At 44.0% G+C, this 26,434-nt stretch overlaps 1 long non-coding RNA gene across 1 annotated transcript; it reads right to left on the bottom strand.

Annotated features, from left to right (window-relative positions):
- Positions 1-1,022: 1,022 nt before the first annotated feature.
- LOC138283317 (uncharacterized) lies at positions 1,023-12,095 on the bottom strand. The gene is made up of 3 exons (XR_011201185.1): positions 11,982-12,095; positions 11,462-11,496; positions 1,023-1,862 (listed from the first exon to the last, which is right to left on the bottom strand). It is a non-coding gene; the product is annotated as an uncharacterized lncRNA (long non-coding RNA).
- Positions 12,096-26,434: the final 14,339 nt, after the last annotated feature.

Here is a 26,434-nt window from a genome sequence, read left to right as displayed (position 1 = left end):
TTTAACCGTTTAGTTGATATTTAGCTTTACTTAATATTTAGGTGCCTTTTTCCAGGTGCTTGATTGTTGAATTTTGTTGTGGGTCTGTAAGCTCTAGATGGTCTTTTTCTTTAGTACCTAAAGTTTTGTAGATAAAAAAATAGGAAGTGTGTTTAGTTATTTGAATTTTACTTTATTTAAATGTCACTTTCAACTATGTTAAAATAAATGTTTTAGTCACTTGTGAAGATAGTGTTTCTTTTTTTGGTTTTCTGCTGCCAGTCCAGCAGATGTATTTTGAATTAAATTTCACTTTTTCTTGGTTAGTTTGCTTTACAGTTGTTTTTATTTTTGTGTCAGTTTCTCTTTTAATGTGAAATATATATTTCTGTGTTCTTATGCTATTTTGAAAGTATTCTTTATGTTAAATTAAATTAATTCATGTTTTTAAATTACATTATTTGTAGAAAGTATTTTTGTTTGTTAATTATCAGATGTTTTTAAGTGTATGGTACTTATATGTTTAAAGTTTTTATATTGTTATAAAATGTGATGAATTTAGTTAGAAAATATGTTGATTTATGTAAAGTTTAATTGTATTTGTTGTTTAAGAAAAATAGAGTCATATTATTTTGTAATATTTGTTTCTGGTTTCTACAATGTTAGTGTAGTCAATATTGTGTGTTTTCAATATTTTTGGCTTTATTTATATTCATGGATCGATAACATATTTTTTTTATGCTATTTGTGGTTTTGGTATTCATGGAAATATATATTTTTAATGGTAATAGTTTGGTCAATGATATTTGTGTTGCTAGTTAAGTAATTAAGTATTGAACAGAGATACTTTTGTGAATTGATATTGTTTTCAATGACAATGTGTTATTGATCAGAGCTTAATACACCTTTTTGTTGGTCATGAAGAAAGGCCAGTCACATCTTTTAGTGGGGCACAGGCATGTCAATGTAATTTCAGGTCAAATTATCTCCCTGCTTTTTTTTTCAAATATACGCATTACGGGACAGTAATAAAGGAGATCCAGTCCACCTAAGAGATTGTTTTAACACTGAATACTTGTCTCTTTCTTTTCCTATCTTTTCATCTCATTTTTACATTCACATATAACTCCCATATGACCCTCTTCTCTCAGAACATCTGAAGATTACTCATGCCACACGCGGTTGTTGCTCATGCCCTTGGGTGTAAGTAGGAGCCCTATAATGAACCACTCTATAAGGGTGGGTGAAGGCTTTCCTCCTTTATATAGGAAACCCTTTAGCCTTCCAGTAAACTAGTAGTTCACATCAGTTTAGATTCAAACAGGAACTTCTTTTCCACAGGATACCTTTTGCCATTTTTAAGGAATAAAACCTCATAGGAAAACCCTGCATTCTTGTGTTGCAGTGCCATTGGTTTTGTTTTGGGCGGAAAGATTTCATAAATGTCATAAGAGGCTTTGCACCTGTCCACATCCAGCTACGAATTTCTGCCACAGACTTACGGAGAAAGAAGTTACTTTGTGCTGTAAAAATGACAAATTCACTGACGATTTAAACTGCTGGGATCACGAAACCGGCATTAATCAAGGGTTTTCCGAAAAGCAAAAGTACACGACATCCTTACATACGGCGTTGAAAACCAGTTACGTATGAAGTTAATTATATAACAGGATTTTCTGATTTAAACTTGGTAAAATAATTTTCGCTAAATGTGTTACAACAAGTCAGATATTCTCAACACATTGCATTACTTTGTCATTTTTTAATAACTGTCTCCTCTTTCAATGACCTTTGTTAGTTAATCCCTTTGGGGAAAGTGCTTAAGCGATTAATTTATTAGGTTTTCCTTGCCATGTTGATATATTTTCCTGTAACTCGATTCCCTTTAATGAAAGAAAAAATAAAAATATTAATAGTGCTACAAGATTTGTAAATACGTCATAAACCATGTACATGAAATCGTCTTTTCTGACTGGGATTTATTTCGAGTTGTACGGCGCCTGAAACGGACTCACCTTTAAGCCGCAATTCGTATGAAACAGACTTTGGGGATACGAAATGTACCAGGCAATTAAATAATGTAGCTAATCATCTGAAATGCAATACTAATTACACAGTCGACACCAACTGTGCCGCAGGATGCGCAGGCTTCCAGGGCCTTTCACGAAAGTACATAATGCGGCATCTTCCTAGCTCTGCTTGGTGGGGAATGAGGGATTTATACACCCTATTAAAAATGCCTGCTTGATTTAACTTGATGGGTGCTGGTATGGTGCCAGGGCAATGCAGTGTACAAGGGTTTCACTCAAAGTACCGAACAACGCTTGAAATGCAAAGCAAATCATGGGAGTCACGTTGTCAGCAGCAAACACTTGTTTTCGAAGTTAGAGGGCGAGCTAAGAGCGAATTGTGTGCAAGGGATTTGTATGAGCGTAAATAGGATTTGTTTGCCATGTCGATTGCAGCGTCTCTACATGCTGTAGAGAGATGGACAGCAGGAGGTTGTGCATTGCGTAACACTATCACTTCTATCAAATTAACGTGACTCTGGTTGCACATATTACTTGGTCCTCACAGTGATGCGCAAGGGACACACGTGCACAATGCACCTGTTTCGGAAACAGCAGATCTATAAATTGGCTATTTGCACCATTTGAAGCACCATTTGAAGCAAATTATTAATTCGTACAAAGTTCTCTCAAAATTTCAGCTGTTTTACCATGACCCCATTTTCTGTTGAGCGTTAAAGAGGATGTTTGCTTCTTTTTCTCTCATTCCGCGCATATCTTATACTTCGCAATATATCCCGGAGCTAGAGCATTTTTGTTGATGGCAGAGATTGGAAACAGGGACGGATTTGCAAAGATGCCATGCAACGCAGTGCAGCAACCACAGTTGCTATGCTGCGTTGCACGAGAGAGCAGGACAGAAAAATATCTACTAAAATTTGTCACTGTCTCTCTTTTCCTGGATCTGGCATAATATGAGGATGCAATGCACACGCTTTTGTACCACAGTGCAAAGCTGCATTTGTCATGTCTAGCATGAGTTTTGTAAAGAAGGATACCCTAACGGTGCAAACTTCTATTCCTAGACAAACTTAAAAGCTTTTCCTAGTTTGAATGTGTGCTGTACAGTTCAGCACACATGCACACTGCTTAACACCCATTTCAAAGCGTTGCTATTTTTTAATATAACACCTTGTCTACTATTATTAGCAGGAGAGTTTTGCATAAAAAACATGGACACCCAACGCCCCCTTCCCCGAAGAAAAGTAATCCAAAGCACTGAAAAGTGTTGCTTTGTGTTTCTTTCAGGCAATTTTCCAGCACAAAATCAGTTTTGTGATCTAAAGTAAACTCCAAATAAACATTTTGTGCTGTTTTGTATTGGCTCTGTGACAGAAACTTGACGCAAAACGTTAGTAAATCTGCCCTAAAGAGTTAGGGGCAGATTTATGAAAAGTGGAGCTGCACCTAGTGCAGCACCACTTTTCTTGCATCCGTTAGTGCCCCCCTAACAACACCATGTGTGCACTGTATTTAAAATACGGCACACCATGGTGGTAGTCAGGGGACAAGTGTCATAAGTTTTGACACTAGTCTGGCACTTTGCAGGAGTAGAGTACATTTTTTCTACACTAATCCTGCAAAGCACCAAGAGGCCAATTGAAAACAACCAGAGCCTCTTTTTAACTCATGCTCTTAGCAGGTGTTAAAAATGCCCATAAAACTGACACAAAAAAATCTCTTAGAGTTCTTTGTGCCATTTTTTCGGCCACCATAGAGCCAGAACGCTCCCTTGCATACATGATGTCTGGTGCAGGCATAATGTGGCACAAACGGTTACAAAGTGTCGCAATGCTAGCATTGCACCACTTTGTAAATATGGCACAGCCTTTCTGGCCTTCCACCGCCACATTAGCATAAACAAATGATGCTAATGTGGCACTAGAATGGCGCAAGGCCCCCATAAGTCTGGGCCTTAATCTATGCACTGAAGACATGAAAAATAAACACATAGACACCTTCTGTGCTGACACAGGTCTGAACATGGGATCATGATACTGTTCCAGGAGTGCTTCTGTAACATAACAGTTCCCGTTTTGCAGGAGTTATCTCATGCGTGCAATTAAACCATGCAGAATTTCTACGAGGTGAGAAATTCGGTGTGGAAATCTGATACAGACCTACATTTGAACATTTAGGGGTGTTACTTTCTTTGACACCCTGGTGGCTCTAAGCATTGCTCCATATTTACAATGAGGTGTGATGCCACGTTTTTGTGGCATTACACCCCCTTGTAATTATAGGCCCCTCCAATGCAGTTTTCTGTGTCAGAGAAGCGTGCAATGGGTGTTCCAGTGGGTGTTCCACCTCAACACCCTTTCCTTTTGACACTTCCTCAAATTTGCGAGTTGTTGTAAACCTGAGGTAGCGCCAAAAACTAATGCCACCCCAGGGGTGGCGTTAGCATGGCAAACAAGGCAGAATGCTTTTATTCCTCCTTGTTTTTTGCTTTTTCTATGTGTGCTGCATCGTGCAGCACACATAGAAGAATCGAATTGGCATGGGTGATTGCTTACTTGCAGGAAGGGACACCTTCCTGCACATAAATGAGCATTCAAAATGAGGCTTTGGTACTTTTAGTTGTGCTGCATTTTGCAGCACACATAGGACTGCCAAATTGCCATTATAGATTTTTTATGTGCACTTCCTGCACAAAAACAATCTATCCCCTCAACGCAGACACCCTTGGACTATAGTGCAAGAATGCCTGCGTTGGCTCTAGGCAGCATAATTCAGTGCTAGCGCAGGGGGAAATGCAGGGGTGCGGTGTACTCCTCTAAATACAGCTCATCCCTGTGTTTCAAAAGTGGTGCAGCGCGGTGCTGCTATATTTGGTGCAGGACCGCACTGCGCCACTTTAGCATAAATCTGGGCCTAAATATTCTGTTTCTTTGAGTTTGGGGGACGTTTTTTTAGCATTCCCGTAGTGAAAAGAGTTTACTGGAATTAGACACAAGTACATTTGAAAGTGCTTACTGAGTGTAAATCCCACGGTAAGGGGTTTGAGTATGCCCAAACCTACAGGTTGGTGGGCCTATATTTGTAGGATATTCTTAGAACTTTAAATAAATAACCCTTCCTAAATTTACAAATGTAGAAATCCTGCCATGCTTATAAATGCATTGACAAATCACATTTGCATTGGTACATTTCTGTGAATTACGTTTTGATCGCAGAATGGGTATATTCAGGAGTGCAGAATGCTTCAAGAATCAGTTCCATTAGGCACTAGAGAGACCACTGCCTTCCTGCTTTGTGCAGCCGAGTCTGTGATGAGTATTGTTAGAAATGGGGTCTTTGGTTGGCAGTCAGGTTACCCCCTGTCCAAGCAAGGACCCTCACTCTAGTCAGGGTAAAGGAGAATCACCCTCAGTTAACCCTCGCTTACCCTCTTGGCAGCTTGGCACAAGCAGGCAGGCTTAACTTCAGAGTATAGTTGTAATGTATGTGTACCAACACACACAGTAAGTCAGTGAAAACACTACAAAATGACACAACGCATGTTTAGAAAAATAGGAAATATTTATCTAAACAAAACAAGACCAAACCAACAAAAGAAATCCAACATACACAAGTCAAGTTATTAATTTTAAAAGCAAAAGAGTATTAAATCCTTTTGTAAACAGTAAAAACACTGTTAGCATTGAAAAGTACCTGGGTAGCTTCAAAATAAGATGCACGGGCGAGTATGCGTTGAAAAGGTTAGCAATGTGTTGATTTCTCACCTGCGAGACCGTGCGTCATTTCTCCTTCTCCAGTCGGGTCGACGTGCATCATTTTTCCTCTCCACAGGAGAGCAATGCATTAATATGGGCAAGCACTCCGGTCCTTGCAGGCGTTGCATCGTTTTTCGGCACCCAGCAAGGTTTGCGTTGAAAATCCTGCTGCACGGTATCAGCAGAAACGCGCTGTGTGGGTTGTGATGTTACCAGCCTCCGTTAGCGGTGTGGCGCGTCATTTCTTCAGCCACTTGTGTCGATCTTCCAGCCGCGCTACATGCAGAGCATCAATTTCAGCCACGAAGCCAGCAGCGCGTCGTTTCTTCAGCTGTGTCTCGGAGGTGTTGCGTCGGAAATTTCCTCGCACGGCGGTCTGTGAGTGGATTTTCAATCTTGGTGTGCCAGCTTCACCTGTCAAGGCCCCAGGAACTGGATAGGGCATCACTTGGCAGGGCACAAGTCTCAGCAGAGAGTCCCAGTGCTGCCAGGGGAAGTCTTTGATGGCCCTGAGACTTCAACAACAGGAGGCAAGCTCAGGACAAGCCCTTGGAGATTTCTTCACAAGCAGGAAAGTACAACAGCGTCCATTCTTTGTCCCCTTTCACCAGGCAGAAACAGCAACTGCAGGATAGCTCCACAAAGCACAGTCACAGGCAGGGTAGCACTTCTCCTCAGCTCTTCAGCTCTTCTCCAGGCAGAGATTCCTCTTGATGTCCAGAAGTGATCTAAAGTCTGTGGTTTGGGCTGCCCTTCTTATACCCATTTTGGCCTTTGAAGTAGGCTTACTTCAAAGGAAAGTCTCTCTTGTTTGTGAAATCCTGCCTTGCCTAGGCCAGGCCCCAGACACACACAAGGGGGTTGGAGACTGCATTGTGTGAGGGCAGGCACAGCTCTTTCAGGTGTAAGTGACCACTTCTCCCCTGCCTCCTAGCACAGATGGCTCATCAGGATAAGCAGGCTAAAACCCAGCTCCTTTTGTGTCACTGTCTAGAGAGAGGTGCAAACAGCCCAACTGTCGAACTAACCCAGACAGGGAATCCACAAACAGGCAGAGTCACAGAATTGTTTAAGCAGGAAAAAGCCCACTTTCTAAAAGTGGCATTTTCAAACACACAATCTTAAAATCAACTGTCCTAAAAGATGTATTTTTAAATTGTGAGCTCAGAGACCCCAAACTCCACATGTCTATCTGCTCCCAAAGGGAATCTAAGCTTTAATCTTATTTAAAGGCAGACCCCATGTTAACCTATGAGAGGGACAGGTCTTGCAGCAGTGAAAAACAAACTTGGCAGTCTTTCACTGTTAGGAACTATAAAACACATTGGTATATGTCCTACCTTAAACATACACTGCAGCCTGCCCTTGGGGCTACCTAGGGCCTACCTTAGGGGTGTCTTACATGTAAGAAAAGGGAAGGTATAGGCCAGGCAAGTGGGTACACTTGCCAAGTCAAATTGGCAGTTTAAAACTGCACACACAGACATTGCAGTGGCAGGTCTGAGACATGATTACATGGCTACTAATGTGGGTGACACAACCAGTGCTGCAGGCCCACTAGTAGCATTTGATTTACAGGCCCGGGCACCTCTAGTGCACTGTACTAGGGATTTACCAGTAAATCAAATATGCCAATCATGGAAATCCAATCAACAATACAATTTATACAGAGAGCATATGCATTTTAGCACTCGTTATCAGTGTTAAAGTGCTCATAGTTCTAAAGCCAACAAAAATAGGTCAGAAAAAATAGGGGGCAGGAGGCAAAAAGATTTGGGATGACCCTGCATGAGGAAAAAAGTCCAACAAGTATGTTTATATTAACTTTTTTTAACTTCACTCTGTGAGCATTTTCTGTGCTGTGGATGAGTTGTCAAGTATGAAGCCATCTTGGGGGTTAGTTCTTCCTGTCGTTGGTGTGTGAAAGGGAAACGATGATCTTCTTTCCAAGACAGACCTCTGCACAAGCTCCTAAAGCTACTGCTTGAGATTCCATATAAAAAACACTCACTCCAAAATCTTATTTTGTGAAATTTGCCCTCTACTTAATTTGTAAATGTACTGATAAATCACTTTCCACATATTTAGAACTGGGTTAATTAACTTTTCTACCTGCACTCTGGGCAATTTTGAGGGGGAGAGTGTGATTAAGTGTAGGTCGAAACGTTTGTAGGGAGATATTTATGTTTGATAGATAAATTGTTAATGTATATTTTGAACTCTATATTTTCTGCATAAGATAGTTTTGAAATTATTATTTTCCTATTAACCCCTGCTAGTCTTTTTTCAACCTTACTGTTCATATTCCCAGAGTGGGAGGTGCAATTCTGAGGTGTAAATCGAAGAAATTTGATAATCTGTAATGCTTATCAATTCTAAAGACATTTGAATATGTTTATTCATTTACTTAATTCTTCATTACGTTGTTTCAAGATACAGCAGATTAGAGGGAAGAGCTAGACCATGCCAAAGATGGCTTCTCCGTTCAGTGCATGGACTGATATTCTCAATGGGTCTTTTCCACTTATGGAGAAGCCATAACTCCTTTCAAGTAAAACGGAAGCTGGATGGTGCTGAGAACATCTTTATGTATGTTCCAAACTCAAAGACTACTCTGTTGGTGCTGTTGGACCTGTGTATTGACCATCCCTCTCCCAACTTGGCATGCCTACCTGGTTGGATTAAGGATCAAGGCTGCACGCTCCAGTCATTTACACTCAAATCAATATTTTTTCCTGTTGCAGCCCTATGATCACTGATCTGATTCTGAATTACTTCCCTGAGACCACTTACAGGCAGGCATACATGTGGAGCAGGCACCTAGTCCATGGAGGCTAATCAACGGAAGGGACCATGAATGCCGGTAATGTAATAAGGCATCTCAATATAGAAAAATACTATTCTCAAAGATGAACCCTACAACAGTCTAATTGGCCCGTCTGTACATTCCATGCTTTCTGATCCATATCTTGGGAAAACTAAAGCAACCCATATGTTACAGTGGCCATATTGAGGACAACAGCATTTTATTGAGTAACCTGGGCCAACATTCTTGGCTTTCATGGGGCCATTCTCCGTTGACTTCATTGGTGCCTTCTCAGTGATAATCCCATAGACTGAAATATGACACTATACAGTACAGTACAGTTTCAAGCATTTTGGTGCTGGAATTTCTGATAACCCACGATATTAGCAGGTCAAATGGACAGAGCAATCTTTCCTGTGACCTACTTGACACTTTCTGTTACAGGGCTGAGGTGCTTCTACAGCAATGCCCTGATTCCCATATGAGTATAATTCCCTCAAATTATAAATATTCATATTAGAAATGAACCCTGAGAAAAAATGTGACTGAGAACTGGAGGCTCGTCTGCCCCGTTCTCCTCATCATCAAACTCTGAGCACTGCATTTCTTACACTCAGAACAGGGACACCTCACATACCCTTGCTTCATAGTTTGTAACACACAGCAAGTCCAACCAGGGGACCCTTTCAATACCCACTGTCTGGCACACTTATGTTCTACCAGAAATCTTATAACTTGATCTTGACATCCTTATAAGCCCCAACGTCTAAGTAAGGTCTTAAATTATGATAATAGACCTCATCTTTTATTCAAATTCATCACTCCAGCTGCTCCTCTCTGATGTGCTCACTGGGAACAGGCAACCTTTGTATTCAACCTCATCAAATATGCTTGAAGTCACACTTGAGTCACCCATGGCATAGAACTTGGCAATTGGCATCATGATGGCTACAATGTAGTCTAAGGTTCCTCAAATGTGCCCTGAAGTCAAATTTATATGTTGGGAAATTGCTTTGTTCCATAAACCTTTTGAATCAGCTGAACTATGGCTACCTGATGTGGAAGACAGGGCAAATTGGCATCCTCTCTGAGACCAGGAGTTTTGGAAACTACAACATAAAATTATAGATCTAGAACTCATTTCCATCAGTGACAAATGTTTGATTCTATTGAGTATCAGAGAAAGCAAAAAGAGACAACTTGATCAGATTCATGGTAGAATTCAATCCTCGAATGCTGGATATTAAATTTACCATACCCACTAGAATTTAAGTGGGCTCATTCAGTTTGACCTCCCAACACAGCCACAATTGCTCAATTGTCTCCTATAATAACTTGCTTCCTATGATACCAGCTTGCAAGAATTGCACAACTGCCAGCAAAGAATACAAATTGTCACGTTTTGCTTAAAGTACCACTGATTACACCTCTGGCACTAACATTAGGAGGAAATGACTGTTCAAGTTGTACTTTAAATTAGAACTATTTAAACCAGTGAGCATGATTATCCCAATATATTGAAGAACCACTGAATATTCCGAACCACATGAACTAGATAAGTTTCTGGGCACTCATGAATCACTCATGACTCTAACTTGCTGATGGTGGGACCATAAGATCAAGAATCAAGCATGCAGATACACACCGACTGTAACATGGCTCTCACTCAGGATTACTTCTTGGTGGCAGGATGGCATGTAGGTATTTTGATAAATAAAGATTTGAGTGGAGGGGTAAGTTATAGTTAGCTCAGTAAAGTATAACAGGTATATTTCAGTGTTTTTTGGATTTTAATAATTCGTTTTATATTATTACGAGTCCAAACAATAATTTTGACCTTTGTTTCTTCAGTGAATTTCTGTTTTTGTTTAAATGCAAGCAAACATATTTTTCTCAACCCCACTTCATGGATCACCCAAAATGCCCCAGGAAGGTCCTGAGATGGATGAACCTTTTTGGGGATATTGGGGTGCTTGTTTTTGAGAGAAAATATGCAAGAGATTAGAGCTGTGATGAGTAGATGATAAATTTGTATTTTAAATAAATGTTATGATTTGCAAACATCTTGTGAGAACAGTATGGAAAATTACTGGGGACCATCACAAGGTGTTTACAATGCCTTGAAAGTCCCGTGAAATCATATGGGGGAAAGTTTAAAAAATGGCCAAGTCTTAACTAATAGTTACCATTCTTTTTATATGGTTGAAGAATTGCTGTGATGTGGTTTAGTGCGGAACCAGAGATAGCTCAGTTTGGTGCTTTGGAGGAGAAGGAGTTCAGTTTGAGTTGCTCAACAGATGTGACTGAATTAGGAACTGATACAAATACAACAAGTGTACACTGTTCCAAAATTAGCCAGTCAGAGGACCAAAAGTGACTAAGAGCGTTAAACCCTCAAGCATCTCAATGGATGACTGGCTTCATCATCGGGAACGATCTACACCAGGCTGGTACTGCAATGCCTAGTGGGCTCCCTGTGGGAGCTCTTGCCCATATCGCTCTCTAGGTAGCAGGAGGACCCAGAAAGAGTGAATAGTAACGAGATTTAAGGATCCAAAAAACACAGGAGAGAATGATATAAAAATAAAATTGGTTCACCACCTTAACTCCACGTCATAATTTAATCAGTCTAAATAAGATGGAGACCAAGATTAAAAACAGAGGAAAGTATAAAGAGTAACACTGCTCGATTACTTTCAAAATGCTAGAAAATTCCAAAATCTAAGGATTCTAGTAAATGGTCGACATGTTTCACGTGTAGCGGTCCAAACGGTTCCCACAACGCTTCCTCAGGACCAAAAGTAAATTCATCTCTGAACATCTTCTCCAAAGACTATTGTATATGCAGTCTTAGCAATATAAAGTAAAAATAAGAAAGAACCATCACTTACATTATTAAGTAGACTGGTTATTACCAAAGGTCACCCTGAAATGGAAATCCAAACATGTGGAAAAAGTTAAATGAACTGAGTGATAAAAGTGCACTCGTGAACATAGTGTATGGTGCAATATTATACATAAATATAAGCTTACCACCCCCAGAGTCAGGTCAGGCTCCTTGGGAAATGCATGTCTGGGACAAGAATTGTCCCTACGTGCAGTTGTCATCATAAAAAGAGGTTGAGGTTGGATAACAAATCAACATTTAGAGCAAAAAACATGAGAAAATATATATACATATGTAGAGAACGGAATGCAATGATCCTGAACCCACAGAATACCAATAATAGTCTTGGCTTAATTGTTATCAAAATCGCTGTTGATGGCAAGTCAAGTAACCCACCAGGAATCTAAAGGTCGTAGTGGTCCCACCCAAATTGCTGACAAGAAAATCCTCGCCGAGATTTTAGAAAAATATATAATTAGTTTCAAAAGGAGACAGGGGAGCCAACTGACATAGTAACAACTTACTTAATACGCCGATAGTCCTAGTCGGAACACCTAGCCTCCGACATGCTAACCCGTAATGGTGAAGAACGGGCGCTGCCGGAGGATTAAAAACGAGCGTCGGACCTGGAATTGTTCGTTCCGGATCGCGCGCTCTAAGCTGTAGAAACTGAAGAAGGACTCTCCGCATTCTAGTGGGAGAGAGAACAAAAATAAAAATAAAAGAAGGACTCCATTCTAATTAAAACTGGACTGCTTCAATGGAAGTGTGACCTCCTCAGGTAAAGATGGGCTAGATTTTCATATTGGATTGTGGGTAAATATTTTGAATTTGATGACTGGTTAAAATGTCTTATTGTAGATTTTTGAAAGAAGTGAGGTGTGTATTTGTGCTGGTTGTATTGTGTGTTACTCTTTGTGTTGTGTTACTGTCCATAATGTGGCCGTTATTCAAATATCCAGCTGTGTGCCTCATACCCCCTTCACATCCACACTCCTTCCCTCCACACTTGATATTTTGTGTTCTTCTGTGTTGGATCCCTGAGGCACATCTCTTCCCATGAGCTGAAGGGTGGTTGCAGCACTGAGGAGGTGGGAAACAACTGACTGGGTCAACCTGTACCAAGATGTCTTCCAAATTAGCGTTTAATGAAGAAATCATGAGGCTACGGAATAGCCGTCCTTCTGAATGCCCTGTGTGCACAGTTTCTAATCCTCGGCCCGTTGAAAAGGGAGGACAAGGAGCCAAAACTTCTCTCTTCAAAGCCGCCATTGTTCTTCACAGGTCTCACAATAGCCAGTGAGTTAATTGGGCAAAGAAGCCAGTATGAGCTGCTGAGAGCTTCATAGGGGCCCTGGAGGAGCCTCGCCCAAAGCTGGGATCAGGGCCTGCCTCTACCTCTGGGCTCAGAGCACCCCTTTTTGGTTAAACGGGGATACTGGTGAATTCCACTGGTGTCAAAAAATTAAATGGTAAAACAAGTTTTCAAGCAACCATTGATCCCGCACTTTTGTTGTTTATAAGTGTTAGAAATAAGGATGAAAGGCTGTGTTTGCCCTGCTGCCATTCAGTCTCGGGCCGGTAGATAAACGCATAGGCCACTGGCGAACATATAACTTGCCATGCCACCCAGCTGGCTATGAGGAAGAAACGCTTCTGCAGAAATCATAAACCTCAAGACTGGTGCTGAGAGCTTTGTGAATTTCACAAAAATCCTGATGGCAATATACAGCCATTTTGCGTACCACCTGCTATTCCTTTTCCTATATTGCTTCTTTATTTGGGGTCATTGGATTGAAAAGGGAAATACTCTTCTAAAAAAATAAGTGAAATACTGGGCTCTCCTGTTCTGTAACAAAAAGCCTAAAACAATATTTATGTAGCTAAGAATTTAGAATTTTCGGAAAAACACCACATGTTTTGTTAAAAGCAAATCCAGTACATAGAAGAGATTTTGTAGCTGTCCTCTGCAAACTACGGCTGCTAATCAGCAATGACTTGAATCAGACTGTTCAAGTTTTATTTATCTTTAATGAGTACATTTTTGATCACACAGTGGATCATGGTCAAGCTCAGCAGTGATTAGAGGCTTGTCTTTAACCCCTTCGCTGCCAGGCCTTTTCCCCCTCCGGTGGCAGGCCTTTTTTTGCCTATTGGGAATAGTTCTCGCTTAGGCCCTCATAACGTTTTGTCCACATAAGCTACCCACGCCAAATTTGCATCCTTTTTTTCCAACATCCTAGGGATTCTAGAGGTACCCGGACTTTGTGGGTTCCCCTGTAGGAGGCCAAGAAATTAGCCAAAATACAGTGAAAATTTAGTTTTTTAAAAACAAAATGGGAAAAAAGGGTTGCAGAAGAAGGCTTGTGGTTTTTCCCCTGAAAATGGCATCAACAAAGGGTTTGCGGTGCTAAAATCACCAGCTTCCCAGCTTTCAGGAGCAGGCAGACTTGAATCATAAAACCCAATTTTTCAACACAATTGTGGCATTTTACTGGGACATACCCCATTTTTATGATTTTTTGTGCTTTCAGCCTCCTTCCAGTCAGTGACAGAAATGGGTGTGAAACCAATGCTGGATCCCAGAAACCTAAACATTTATGAAAAGTAGACACAATTCTGAATTTAGCAATGGGTAATTTGTGTAGATCCTACAAGGGTTTACTGCAGAAAATAACAACTGAAATAAAATAATATTGAAATTGAGGTAAAAAAAACAGCCATTTTTCTCTACTTTTTACTCTGTAACTTTTTCCTGCAATGTCAGAGTTTTGAAAGCAATATACTGTTACGTCAGCTGGACTCTTCTGGTTGTGGGGATATATAGGGCTTGTAGGTTCATCAAGAACCCTAGGCACCCAGAGCCAATAAATGAGCTGCACCTTGCAGTGGGTTTTCATTCTATACCGGGTATAAAGCAATTCATTTGCTGAAATATAAAGAGTCAAAAATAGGTATCAAGAAAACCTTTGTATTTCCAAAATGGCCAAAGATAAGGTGTTGAGGAGCAGTGGTTATTTGCACATCTCGGAATTCTGGTGTGCCCATACTAGCATGTGAATTACAGGGCATTCCTCAAATAGACGTCTTTTTTACACACTGTCTTATATTTGGAAGGAAAACATTTAGAGAAAGACATGGGGCAATAACACTTGTTTTTCTATTATATGTGCCCCCAAGTCTCCCGATAAAAATGGTACCTCACTTGTGTGGGTAGGCCTAGTGCCCGCGACAGGAAATGCCCCAAAACACAACATGGACACATCACATTTTTCCACAGAAAACAGACGTGTTTTTTGCAAAGTGCCTACCTGTGGATTTTGGCCTTTAGCTCAACCGGCACCAAGGGAAACCTAACAAACCTGTACATTTTTGAAAACTAGAGACCTAGGGGAATCCAAGATGGGGTGACTTGTTGGGCTCTCACCAGGTTCTGTTACCCAGAATCGTTTGCAAACCTCAAACTGTGGCTAAAAAAATACTTTTCCTCACATTTCGGTGACAGAAAGTTCTGGAATTTGAGAGGAGCCACAAATTTCCTTCCCCCCAGCGTTCCCCCAAGTCTCCCGATAAAAATGGTACCTCACTTGTGTGGGTAGGCCTAGTGCCCGCGACAGGAAATGCCCCAAAACACAAAGTGGACACATCACATTTTCTCAAAGAAAACAGAGGTGTTTTTTGCAAAGTGCCTACCTGTGGATTTTGGCATCTATCTCAGCCGCCAACTAGGGAAACCTACCAAACCTGTGCATTTACGAAAACTAGAGACCTAGGGGAATCCAAGATGGGGTGACTTGTCAGGCTCTCACCAGGTTCTGTTACCCAGAATCCTTTGCAAACCTCAAACTGTGGCTAAAAAAATACTTTTTCCTCACATTTCGGTGAAAGAAAGTTCTGGAATCTGAGAGGAGCCACAAATTTCCTTCCACCCAGCGTTCCCCAAAGTCTCCTGATAAAAATGATACCTCACTTGTGTGGGTAGGCCTAGTGCCCGCAACAGGAAATGCCCCAAAACACAACGTAGACACATCAAAATTATCAAATAGAAAACTACCTGTTTTTGAGGGGGGCACCTGCGTTTTTGGTCCTGGGCTCAACAGCCATCTAGGGAAACCTACCAATCCCAGACATTTCTGAAAACTAGACACCTGAGGGAGTCAAGGGAGGTGTGACTTGCGTGGATCCCGCAATATTTTCTTACCCAGAATCCTCAGCAAACTGCAAATTTAGCTAAAAAATCAAAATTTTCCACATTTCTGTGTGGGATCACTGCACTGGGACAAATTTCCTACCACCCAACGTTCCCCTCAGTCTCCCAGTAAAAATGATACCTCACTTGTGTAGGTGGGCCAAGTGTTTGTGACAGGGAAGAGCCAAAAACACATCAAAATTGAGGGGGAACCAAAGTGGGTACAAAAGGGCAGTTTGAAAAAAAAAAATTTTTTACACTGACAAGTGCAGCAGAAATTTTATTGGTGTAGATGAGACAATGCTGGGTGGTAGGAATTTTGTGGATTACTGCAGATTCCGGAAAATTCCATCACAAAAATGTGTGCTTTCCAGCAAAGTTGCAGGTTTGCATGGCATTGTGGGTAAGGAAATGGTGTGCGGTGCATGTGAAGCACACCACTCTAGAATCAACTGGATGTTTAGTTTTCAGATGTGTCTAGGTCTTGTCGACTTTTCTACATGGCAGCATCCCAAAGTAAAAAAAAGTGCAGCCCTCACCATTCCAAGTGGGACGATTTTGAGAGTTACCAGGCTCTCATGGCCCAAATGTAAAACAAAAAACAAAAATAATCAAATGTCCTCTTGCTTGCCATGGGATAAGATGTTTTAGTGTGCGGGGGAGAGCTGAAAGACTGTTAGCCCCTTCAGTTCGGGTGGAGGCATAACCAGGCCCATACAGGTTGGTAGCCACCACCCCACTATTTTCTTTTATTTTTTTTACTCCCTGGCATCTAGTAGTGGATTGGGGGTAATTGCCCAGTCTGCCCACTGGTGGGCAGAACAACTTTGGCTCCATTTATTTGCAATGGGGGTATGGCCTCTTATTTAAAAAAAAAATCTTCCCTGGTCTCTGGTGGTCTTTCTGGGGGCAGACAGGCCTTCCAAAATAGGCCAACCTGCCCCCAAGGGGGGCAGTTAGGTCCAACAGTAATGTGCCCCCATGGGGAGAAACCCTTGCCCAAGGGGCTGCCCCTCCAAACAAAACACACACATACACACACACCAATCCATGGATTGGCCTAACACAAATAGGCTGATCTGCCCCCAAGGGGGGCAGAAAAGGCCTAAATACAATTTGCCCCCCAGGGGAGCGATCCTTGTCTAAGGGGGCGCTCCCCATACATAAAGTAAATAAAACTATATATATCCCTGGTGTCTAGAGGTTTCTGCCCTCCTTGGGGGCAGATCGCAAGGCCGATCTGCCCCCAAGGGGTGCAGAAATGGCCTAATAATGATTCCCCCCCCGCCCCGGAGCGACCCTTATCCAAGGGGTTACTCCCCAAACATTAAAAAATAAAAATAAAACAATAAAAAATTATCCCTGGTGTCTAGTGGATTTCTGCCCCCCCTCCCGGGGGCAGAAATGGCCTAGAAAAAATTTGTTCTCTAGAGGGCCGCCACCCTCTTTCAACATGGTATCGCCCACCTGTGCTTCAATGTCTTCAGTAAGGACATCTCTGTAAAAGGACTGAAGCAGGGAGCCCCCATTTGAGCTCCACTGGCTTTCTTTGAGTGCGAGGTGAGAAGGGAATAAGGGCAGGAAAGACAGGCGAATCTTTCACTGGGGCACTGATGGACAAGAAAGGCTCACAGCTATGGATACTTCCTCCTTCAAATCAATAGGGTCAACGAACTGATTAAAATCCGGTTCTGACTGAGTACTCACAAGTTCTAAAAAAAAACATACCCTCATAACAAAAACTTTGTCTTCAAGAATTTTTATCTGTTAAAATGTAAACATTTTTCATTGCATTCCTATTTTAGACAGCAAATTGGAAACTTGTTTAACAGTTCCGTCTTCCTAAATTCGCAAGCTTATGTAACACTATTCATAATTTTTGATTGTAGGCATTGTTGTACAGCACTGGTTATGATTACACCCCATAATTTAATTCACATGACCTTTGAACCCAAGGACAACCCAAGCAACGATATCCTACAGAAGCTGACACCTGATTCACATCACATGTATTGGATAAACAAATCTGCTATAAGTATAACATATACAAATATCCGCAAACTCTTGCGGCAAAAGCTGAAAGTGGCCATCAAGTGAAAAAAGCTTTTCTCAGTCAACATTGCCTGGTCAGCAGGTACCAACATTAATGCTTTAGGTTAGAATTAAGGCCCATATTTATACTTTTTGACGCTAAACTGCGCTAACGCAGTATAGCGTCAAAAAATTTAGCGCCGTCTAACGCCATTCTGAAGCGCCATGCGGGCGCCATATTTATGGAATGGCGTTAGCCGGCGCAAGCAGACCGGCGCTGCCTGGTGTGCGTGGAAAAAAACCACGTACACCAGACAGCGCCGGCGTAGGGGGAAAATGACGTTAGGGCGTCTTAAAATGGGGCAAGTCAGGTTGCGTCGAAAAAATCGTCTTAACCCGACTTGCGCCATTATTTAACGACGCCCATCCCCCATCAACATGACTCCTATCATTGTAAAGATAGGAGTCATGCCCCCTTGCCCAATGGCCATGCCCAGGGGACTTCTGTCCCCTGGGCATGGTCATTGGGCATAGTGGCATGTAGGGGGGCACAAATCAGGCCCCCCTATGCCCAAAAAAAAAAAAAAAATTACTTACCTGAACTTACCTTAATGTCCATGGGATGGGTCCCTCCGTCCTTGGGTGTCCTCCTGGGGTGGGCAAGGGTGGCAGGGGGGGTCCCTGGGGGCAGGGGAGGGCACTCTGGGCTCATTTGAGCCCACTTGTCCCTTAACGCCATGCCTGACCCAGGCGTTAAAAAGCGGCGCAAATGCGCCGTTTTTGGCCACGCCCATTCCCGGGCGTCATTTTTGCCCGGGAGTATAAATACCACGTAAAGGCCTGGGAGTCATTTTTTAAGACGGGAACGCCTCCCTTGCATATCATTAACGCAAGGAAGGGGTTCACGCTAAAAAATGACGCACACTCCGGGCACTTTGGCGCCCGAAGCGTCTAACGCCATAGTATAAATATGGCGTTAGTTGGCGTTAGTTTAGCGTCGAATTTGCGTCGAAAAAAACGACGCAAATTCGGCGCAACCAGAGTATAAATACGGCCCTAAATTCCATGGGTGATGCTTGGCTACAGGGAGAGGGGAGGACCAGGGCGTAACATTCCGGAAATGCCAGGCTTTTACATACTGTACTTCGTGGAGCTGCGCACTCCTCAGAGGAGCTCAACTTTAATGGGCCTTTTTGAGTGAAACCTTAATTGGAAGGCAGGGAGACTTGATTGTGATATCGAGACGCCGACCACCTCTTGATCTAACCCTAGTCAGCCTCAAATGGTGGAATGGAATGAAAGGGCCATGGCACAGGGTCGCCTTCTAACCAGGCAAAAACTGCGGCTTATTTCGCATCCTCACTGCATACTGCAAAACTGATATCGTGCCCTGAAGTTACTGCTAACAACACAGGATGCCCAAGAAAACGTCTGAATAAATAATTAAAGAATTTTGTGAATTGGGTCAGGCACTCAAATAAGAATGCAGGAGTAACTCGCATTGTAATCATAGGTACAGTCCCTGAACTCTGCGTTGGCGCGTGAATAAATTCCAAGAGGTGTTGGATTGTATGTAAATTGTATAACCACTTTCGGTTCTCCAGATGCGAAGATACAGGTGAGTCTGGCGTTGTCTGGGCAGGACAGACACCCCTACCGCCCAGTGTTGGCCGAGGGCAGCACAAGATTAATGACCTTTGACCCCAGCTCGACCTCAGAGCCTGCCTTTGGCTGCAGGGTTCATGCTCTGTTGACGGCCAACAGCCCATATGCCTGTCCCCCCATCCCCTCCAATCACCAAGCTGTCGCTTCCTGTCCTCATGAGCCCTTCCTGTAGACCCTTCCCAGCAGAAGAGAGGGGGCCTGTAGCAGGCAGCAGTAGATATAATTATTAGCTGCTGGGAAATGCTTCTGCTGTAGGGATGGACCATCCGGCTGGCTGACCTGACGCCCCTCTGGTGGCAGGGGATGCTGCTGGCCACGTGGCCTACAGGGTGACCTGGAGGGGATGGCATTTTGTCCCAGAAAGGTCACTGTAGAAACAACAGAGTCACTCTATTGTCTTTCAGTCCTGGGGTCTTATAAGGGGTCAGAAGAAAAATCAGAGACTTTTTTAATGTTTTTTTTTTTTTTGGTGGTCTGCTTTTCCCACCCTATAAAATAAAATACAAGCTTTTGCAATGCAATGGGTATGGAAAAGAATAGGGTGGCAACTCACGTCAAGTAAATGAGCTATGAAGAACTGATGAGCACTGGTGCTGACATCACCAACAGGACAGCTCCAGTTTTCGTACAATGATGTCAGCTGTTCAGAGAACTTACTGCTGACACCTGGATTGCCTGTAAACAAATCCAACCTGTGTAATCAAACGTGTAACACAGTTATATCCACAAATGAGTCTGTGTAAATTATTGTGTCGCTTGTCTGGTATTTGTAAGCTCATCTCTGCCCTCCCCTCCTCCAAGGGCTTAAGAGTAGCGATGCTAGCCAGGTAGTGCAACAAAGAGCGCCTTCTCCCAGTCAGGAGCACACCCAGAAAACCCTTCCACTTGTCTTGTTGTCCACACGTCCCTTCCTAATAATCGTCTCTCTGTCTTGAGCTCCACTTAAGCCATCTCCCTGCCACGATTACCATCATACACAGGCTCTCCCAAACTGGAGCACCACTCAGACCCATTTCTCAGCTTAGAGCACACCTGAGATGTCTTTGGTTTCCTTCTCCTAGTATGGAGATCTAATTGTGCCATCCAGAACATCTCTCACCTGCTTCTTCCAATGTAAAGCTCCTCCCTTCTCTGTCTGGATCACCATTCATATATTTTTTACCGTCTGGAGCTCTAGTTGCTTCTTCTGGAGCTGCACTCGCACCACCCTGGAGCTCTAGTTGCTTCTTCTGAAGCTGCACTCTCACCACTCTGTCTGGAGCTCCAGCTGCTTCTTCTGGAGCTGCACTAGCACCACTCTCAGTCTGGAGATCTAATTGTGCCATCTAGAACTCTACTGTGCCATTCTACCTGCCTGAAGTCAGACTAGCTTCCTTTGTAGTCATTCGCTGCACTCATGCCTTCTCCCAGTATAGAGCTCTAGTGACACCCTGGACATCATTCACCCAGAAAGGAACTCTGGAACATCTTTAGATTAGAATGAAACTCCTGGACATATTTTGTTCAGAATGAAACTACTTCCATCTAGTACGAAACCTTTAGTGAACTTTTGTTAACTATAGAACCCCTAAATGCATTTTGTTCACTTGTCTGTTCAGTGTAGAATCTCTGGAAATCTTTGACACCGAACCATGCACATCTTTCCTTCAGTATGCAAAGCCCGGACATCATTTTTACATTATGGAGCCCCCAGACATCCTTTCTACATAATGGAACCCCCAGACAGCTTTTGTGCAGTACAATACCCCAGAACATCTTTTGGACAGAATAGAACCCCAGTACATCTTTAGCTTGAGTGGCACTCCAGGATGTCTTTTGTTTGTTATGGAAGTTCAGGAGATCATTCATTAATTTATTAAGGAACTCTGGGGCATCTTTTATACACTGTGGATCACTGGGGCATCCTTTGTTCAGTGTGGAACCAAGGGACATCCTTTGTTCACTGTGGAACCCAAGGACATCTATTCAGAATGGTACCCTGGTAATCTTTTGTGGAATACAGAACTTCTGGGCATTTTTGTTTGATACAGACCCCTAAGACATCTTTTTTTTATAACCAACTTCTATTGGATATTTGAACAACAATGTCATGTACAGGAAGACATGCCCCAAATTCTCTCTTATACATTCTAATATGGATATACAAATAAACAGATTCATAACAATCCTAAAGTAAGTACTGATTACAGTCACACAAGTCCCAGCTATCTATCGCATATCATATGGTACTTGCCCTCACAGCCCCTTGCCTGATAAATTGATCTCTCCATTTGGGCACACCAGTTCACTCGCCTTTTCCACATTTGCGCAGATGGAGGAGTCTTAGAGGACCACAGTCTAGCAATGGCTCTCTTTGTGATCAGTAGTGCCATGCCTACCACTGTCCGGATTGCTCATGAGTTTCCGACTCCCTCCGTCACCCCCAGCAGGGCCATTTTGAGGGAGGAGGCCAGTAAAAGGTCTAATAGTTTGGAGAGTTCCTTTAGGATATGTGCCCAATACTGATGGATCAGAGGGAAAAACCACACCACATGAAAGAAGTCAGCTGGTGAGTTGCCGCACCGGTCACAGCAAGGGTCTGATTTGATCCCAGCTCGGAAAAACCTAGCTGGGGTCAGGTAGGCACAGTGTAGGTAGTCTGTGCCACAGGGGAGTAAGTTGTGTGATTCGGTCCCACCACCCCATCAGTTTCTGGGTGATCATCCAACCACAGAAAACCTGGCTAGTGATTTCAGGGATGGCCATAGGGATGGGGCTTCAATATTACATCGTCATAAGGCTTGGAAACCCCACTGTGGATAACTCAAGATGATAGGCTGGGTCCTCCCACCTCCCAGTTAGCCATTCATTGATGATGAGCAGTCGGGCAGCTAAATAGTAGCAGTAGAAGTTGAACATGGCTAGGCCTCCTTCATATACATTGCGTTGGCATGTGTCCCATGATAAACGCCACCGGCCCTCTTGCCACACAAAGGAGCAGCCATGGTATCCATCTGTTGAAACCAATGGCGAGGGAGCCAGATGGGAATGGTAAATTGAGCATCTTGTAAAGGGCAATGTGACCCATCACATTGAGCAGCAGCATCCACCAGCACCCCAACTACACCTTTACTTTCCGGGTAAGAGGGGTGAGGTTAAGGGCCCATTTTAAGTTTAGTTCGAGCACCACTTTTAAGCCTAAATACGTGGAGCTTAGGCGATGGATGGGGATGGTCTGCTGCCAATCAGTTTGGTCACGGGACCCTGAGAATGGGACCAGAAGGGACTTACCAAATTTCACCTTAAGGCCTGAGGCCTCCCCAAAGATGCGCAACAATTGAAGGCATCGGGGTCTGCTCAACTCCGGCCGTGACAGAGAGAGCAGAACATCATCTGCATAAGGCACGATGCGGTCCTCCCATACCCCCCATTGCCACTCCTCTATGAAAGGGTCTCTACAGATCATCAGTACAAGTGGCTCTATGGCGAGGGCGAAGAACAGCAGGGACAGAGGACAACCCTGCCTCGTGCCCCTCATAATGTGGAACACCTCGGAAAGTCTCCTGTTCACTGAGACACAGGCGGATGGTGGTATAAAAGGCAGACCATGTGTCGAAAGGGGCCTCCCAAACCCACCCCGCGAAGGACTCCATCTAGGTAACCACAATCCACAGTATCAAATGCCTTCTCAAAATCAATAAGGAGGAGGGCCAGTGGGGAGCAGAGCTCGTGTCTATGTGCCGCCTCTGTAAACAGTGTCTAGTGCTACGGGTGGGGAAAAAGCTGCATTGATCTGGGTGGATCAAACGTCGCAGGGCTGTCTTTAGGCAAACGGCCAGTATGTGAGCGAAGATCTTAATTTAGCTATTTATAAGTGATATTGGTCAATAATCTGCACATGATGTAGAAGGGGGTTGAGACTTGGGCAGCACCACTATCGTGGCCTGATCCAAGTTGGGAGGAAATGCCCCTCTCTCCAATGCCTCTGTATACAGGCGGTGCAGATGCGGCAGCAAAAGGTCTCAGGATTTTGTATAATATTCTGCAGGGTAACCGTCCGGACCAGGGGTCTTCCTGGGGCTCAGACTCCTGATATCCTCCCCAATTTCCTCTATGGTTATGAGATCGTCCAGTCTCCCACTGACCAAAGCCAGAAGGGTAGGAATGTCTACCTCATTTAATAGCAGCATTTTCTGCTCAACTGTGGTTCTGGCACTGCAGTGTAGAGGGCAGCATTGTACTGGGCAAACCTATTCGCTATGTCCTGCAGGGCCGTCCAGAGAGACCCCGTCATCTATTATTTCCGGGATCATGCGCCCCATCCGTGGTCCAGTTGCCAGTCAATAGAGAAGTTTACTGTTTTTGTACCCCCAGCCATAAATGCGGGCCTAGGAGGCCCGCCAAATCTGCTTTGCTTCTTCCAATGAGTGAGTTCATGGCGTACCATCTCTAGAGCCCTCTCGGGCTCCCCCCCCAGGTCCTAAGCAGTTCACACTCCATCTGAAGTGCCCGTGTCTCCAGGGACACAACCTGGGTCGGTCTCTCTCTCTCTCTCTCCCGCCATCTCAGTAGGCCCTTGGCATGGGCACGTATTGTGGCCTTGCCCATGGACCAAAATGTAATGTGTGGTTGGACCGAGCCCCCATTGTCTTGGAAGTAATGGTGGATCTCATTGCAGAGATCAGTGCAATATGTCTCATCCTGCAAGAACCAGGCATTGATCCGCCATAGGGCCTTAGGCCAAGGTCAGAGTGACCAATGGTCAGGGAGATTGATTATAGAGGCCTCTGGCCAGTATCTGGACCTGAGTGACCATGGACATATCCAGCACCAGAGCGAGAATCAGGTCAATACGGGCCTGAGTGTGAGTATGAGTGTACTGATGGTGGTGAGGGTGCCAAGTCCCCCCCATGTCTCAAAGACCAGTAATGGTCATCCACTTGGCAAGGGACAAGGAGCATCTCCTGTGCACAACAGATATGGGGCCGATAGTGTCTAGGGACGGGTCTATCACCGCATTCATATCCCCACAGAGAAAAGTGGGGCCTACAGGCATTTGAGTCAGTAGTGTGGTAATGGTGGGGGAAAATGTATCTAGGTCTGTCTGGGGGGCATATACACTAAGTAAATTAATGTTGTGGCCATCTACTCTGTCTTCCAGTGCCACAAACCTTCCCTGTGGGTCTGACCATTTCTGTTGCAATACCAGGGGATAGTTACGGTGTAGGAGGGTCGCCATCCCCCTGGCTCACCTAGTGTATCCTGAGTGGTATACCCGGTCAAAACCATAGCGGGCCAGAAACAGGCAGGTGGCCCCCATTAAGTGTGTCTTCTGGAGGAGTAGGACTAAGGGACAGAGGTGATGTGCCTGGCGCAGAACAGCTGTTTGTTTAATTTTATCCAGGACACCATTGACATTCCATAAGATTATATAAGTGAGAGCCATGTGGCATTAAGGAAAGAGGGAACCCCACACTTATTTGCATCATGAAGGGTTTGAGGGGTTTGCCCGAAGGACCAATATAGACGGGGATCTTGTGTGTATCTAGTGCTTGAGGTGTCTGAAGGCACTCTCCCACCCGTGACATCAAGGGAAATAGAACAATGAACAAACAAAAACATAGCAATGCAATCATGCAGCGGTATATCCCTCCCAACTCCCCCCTCCCTATACTTCCCTCCCCAACTTGAAGAAGCTTCTGTCACCCCAAAATCCCCAGAGGAACCAGAAGGAAAGAAGGAGAAAAAGAAAAGATGAGTCTCTGTTGGTCTGGTGGACCCCTCCCGTAGATTGGATCACATATGTACGCTGCTGGTGGGCCCATGAAGTGCTGGTTAGTCTCATGTCAGATAGGTGGGGTTTGGCTCAACCTCTCATATTCCTCTGGAGGCTGCCACCCCGGTGCCGTCGACTCCCAGGAGGTGTCTCGCTATCCCAGGGGCGACAGGGAGGGAGGGCTGGCTCCCTGGCCACCCTCCTGAGTGCACTAGAAGCTGTATTTTCGGAGGGAGGAGGAACCCCCCCACATCTCCGCAAAGCAGGTGCTCCTCCGTGGCCCTTTCCAACGCCGCCTCCGGGGTGTCGAAGAAATAAGTTCTACCAGCATGCAGCATTTTAAGTCGTGCTGGGAACAAAAGCATATATTTCAGTTGCAATGCCCTTAGTTTCTGCATGACCTTTTCATAGGAGCGTCTTTTGGATTGGACCTCCCGGGAGTAATCCGGAAATATCAATATCTGCGCATTTTGGAATGGGTTTTCCGATTGAGCTCTAGCCTCACGAAGGATGGCATCTCTTCTCTATAGTTGAGGAAGCAAGCAATGATTGCCTGCGGTGGCACCCCAGGCAGGAGCCTGGCAGTGAGGGCCCTGTGTGCCTGTTCAATAGCAAACCAGGGGTCAGTTTGTCCTGGGGCATCCACAATTTAAGCCAGTCTTCAAGAAAGACAGTGGGGTCATTGTATACATGCATCAGAGACAACAATGGATTGACTGCAGCAAAGCATTTTTAAGAACTAGATCGAAAGCATTTGTATGCCCATACTCAGAGGCTTTTACAAATGATGCAATTCTGTTTGCAGGAAAAAAAATTGTCATTGGCGGTAAAAACCGCCTACCACCGCTGCAACGGCCGCCAAAAAGACCGTCACTGCGGTTAACCTCCGTCCGCCATATTATGACCCCAGCTTGATTTCCACCGCAAGAAGAGCGGAAATCCTGCTGTGGTCATGCTGGAGGATGGTGTTAAGGTGGCGCTGCTACCACCAGCAGTGCTACGCCAGTAGACCGCCACCAGCTGTATAATGAGAAATAATATGGCCTTGCGGTCTTCTGCTGGTGGGCGCTGCTGGCGGTAACAGCTCCCCATCCTGTTCTCTACTGGAGGACCCCCTGGATTCAGGTAAGTCGGGTTTCCGGCAGGGGAGGGGATGTTGTGTGTGTGTGTGTGTGTGGGGGTGTGTGCATGAGTGTGTAATTGTGTGCGTGAACAAGAATGTATGTTTAGAGTTGTTTGCGTGTGTGTATGCATGTGTGAGAATGCATGTAAGTATGAATAGGTGAATGCGTGTCAGTGTGAATGTGGTGCGGATGTGTGCATGAATGAATGGAAGC

The sequence above is a fragment of the Pleurodeles waltl genome, chromosome 3_1 (genome assembly GCF_031143425.1).
Source record: "Pleurodeles waltl isolate 20211129_DDA chromosome 3_1, aPleWal1.hap1.20221129, whole genome shotgun sequence".
Classification (NCBI taxonomy): Eukaryota; Metazoa; Chordata; class Amphibia; order Caudata; family Salamandridae; genus Pleurodeles; species Pleurodeles waltl.
The sequence above is the reverse complement of the archived record's forward strand: the minus strand, read 5'-3'. Positions and strand labels throughout refer to the sequence as shown.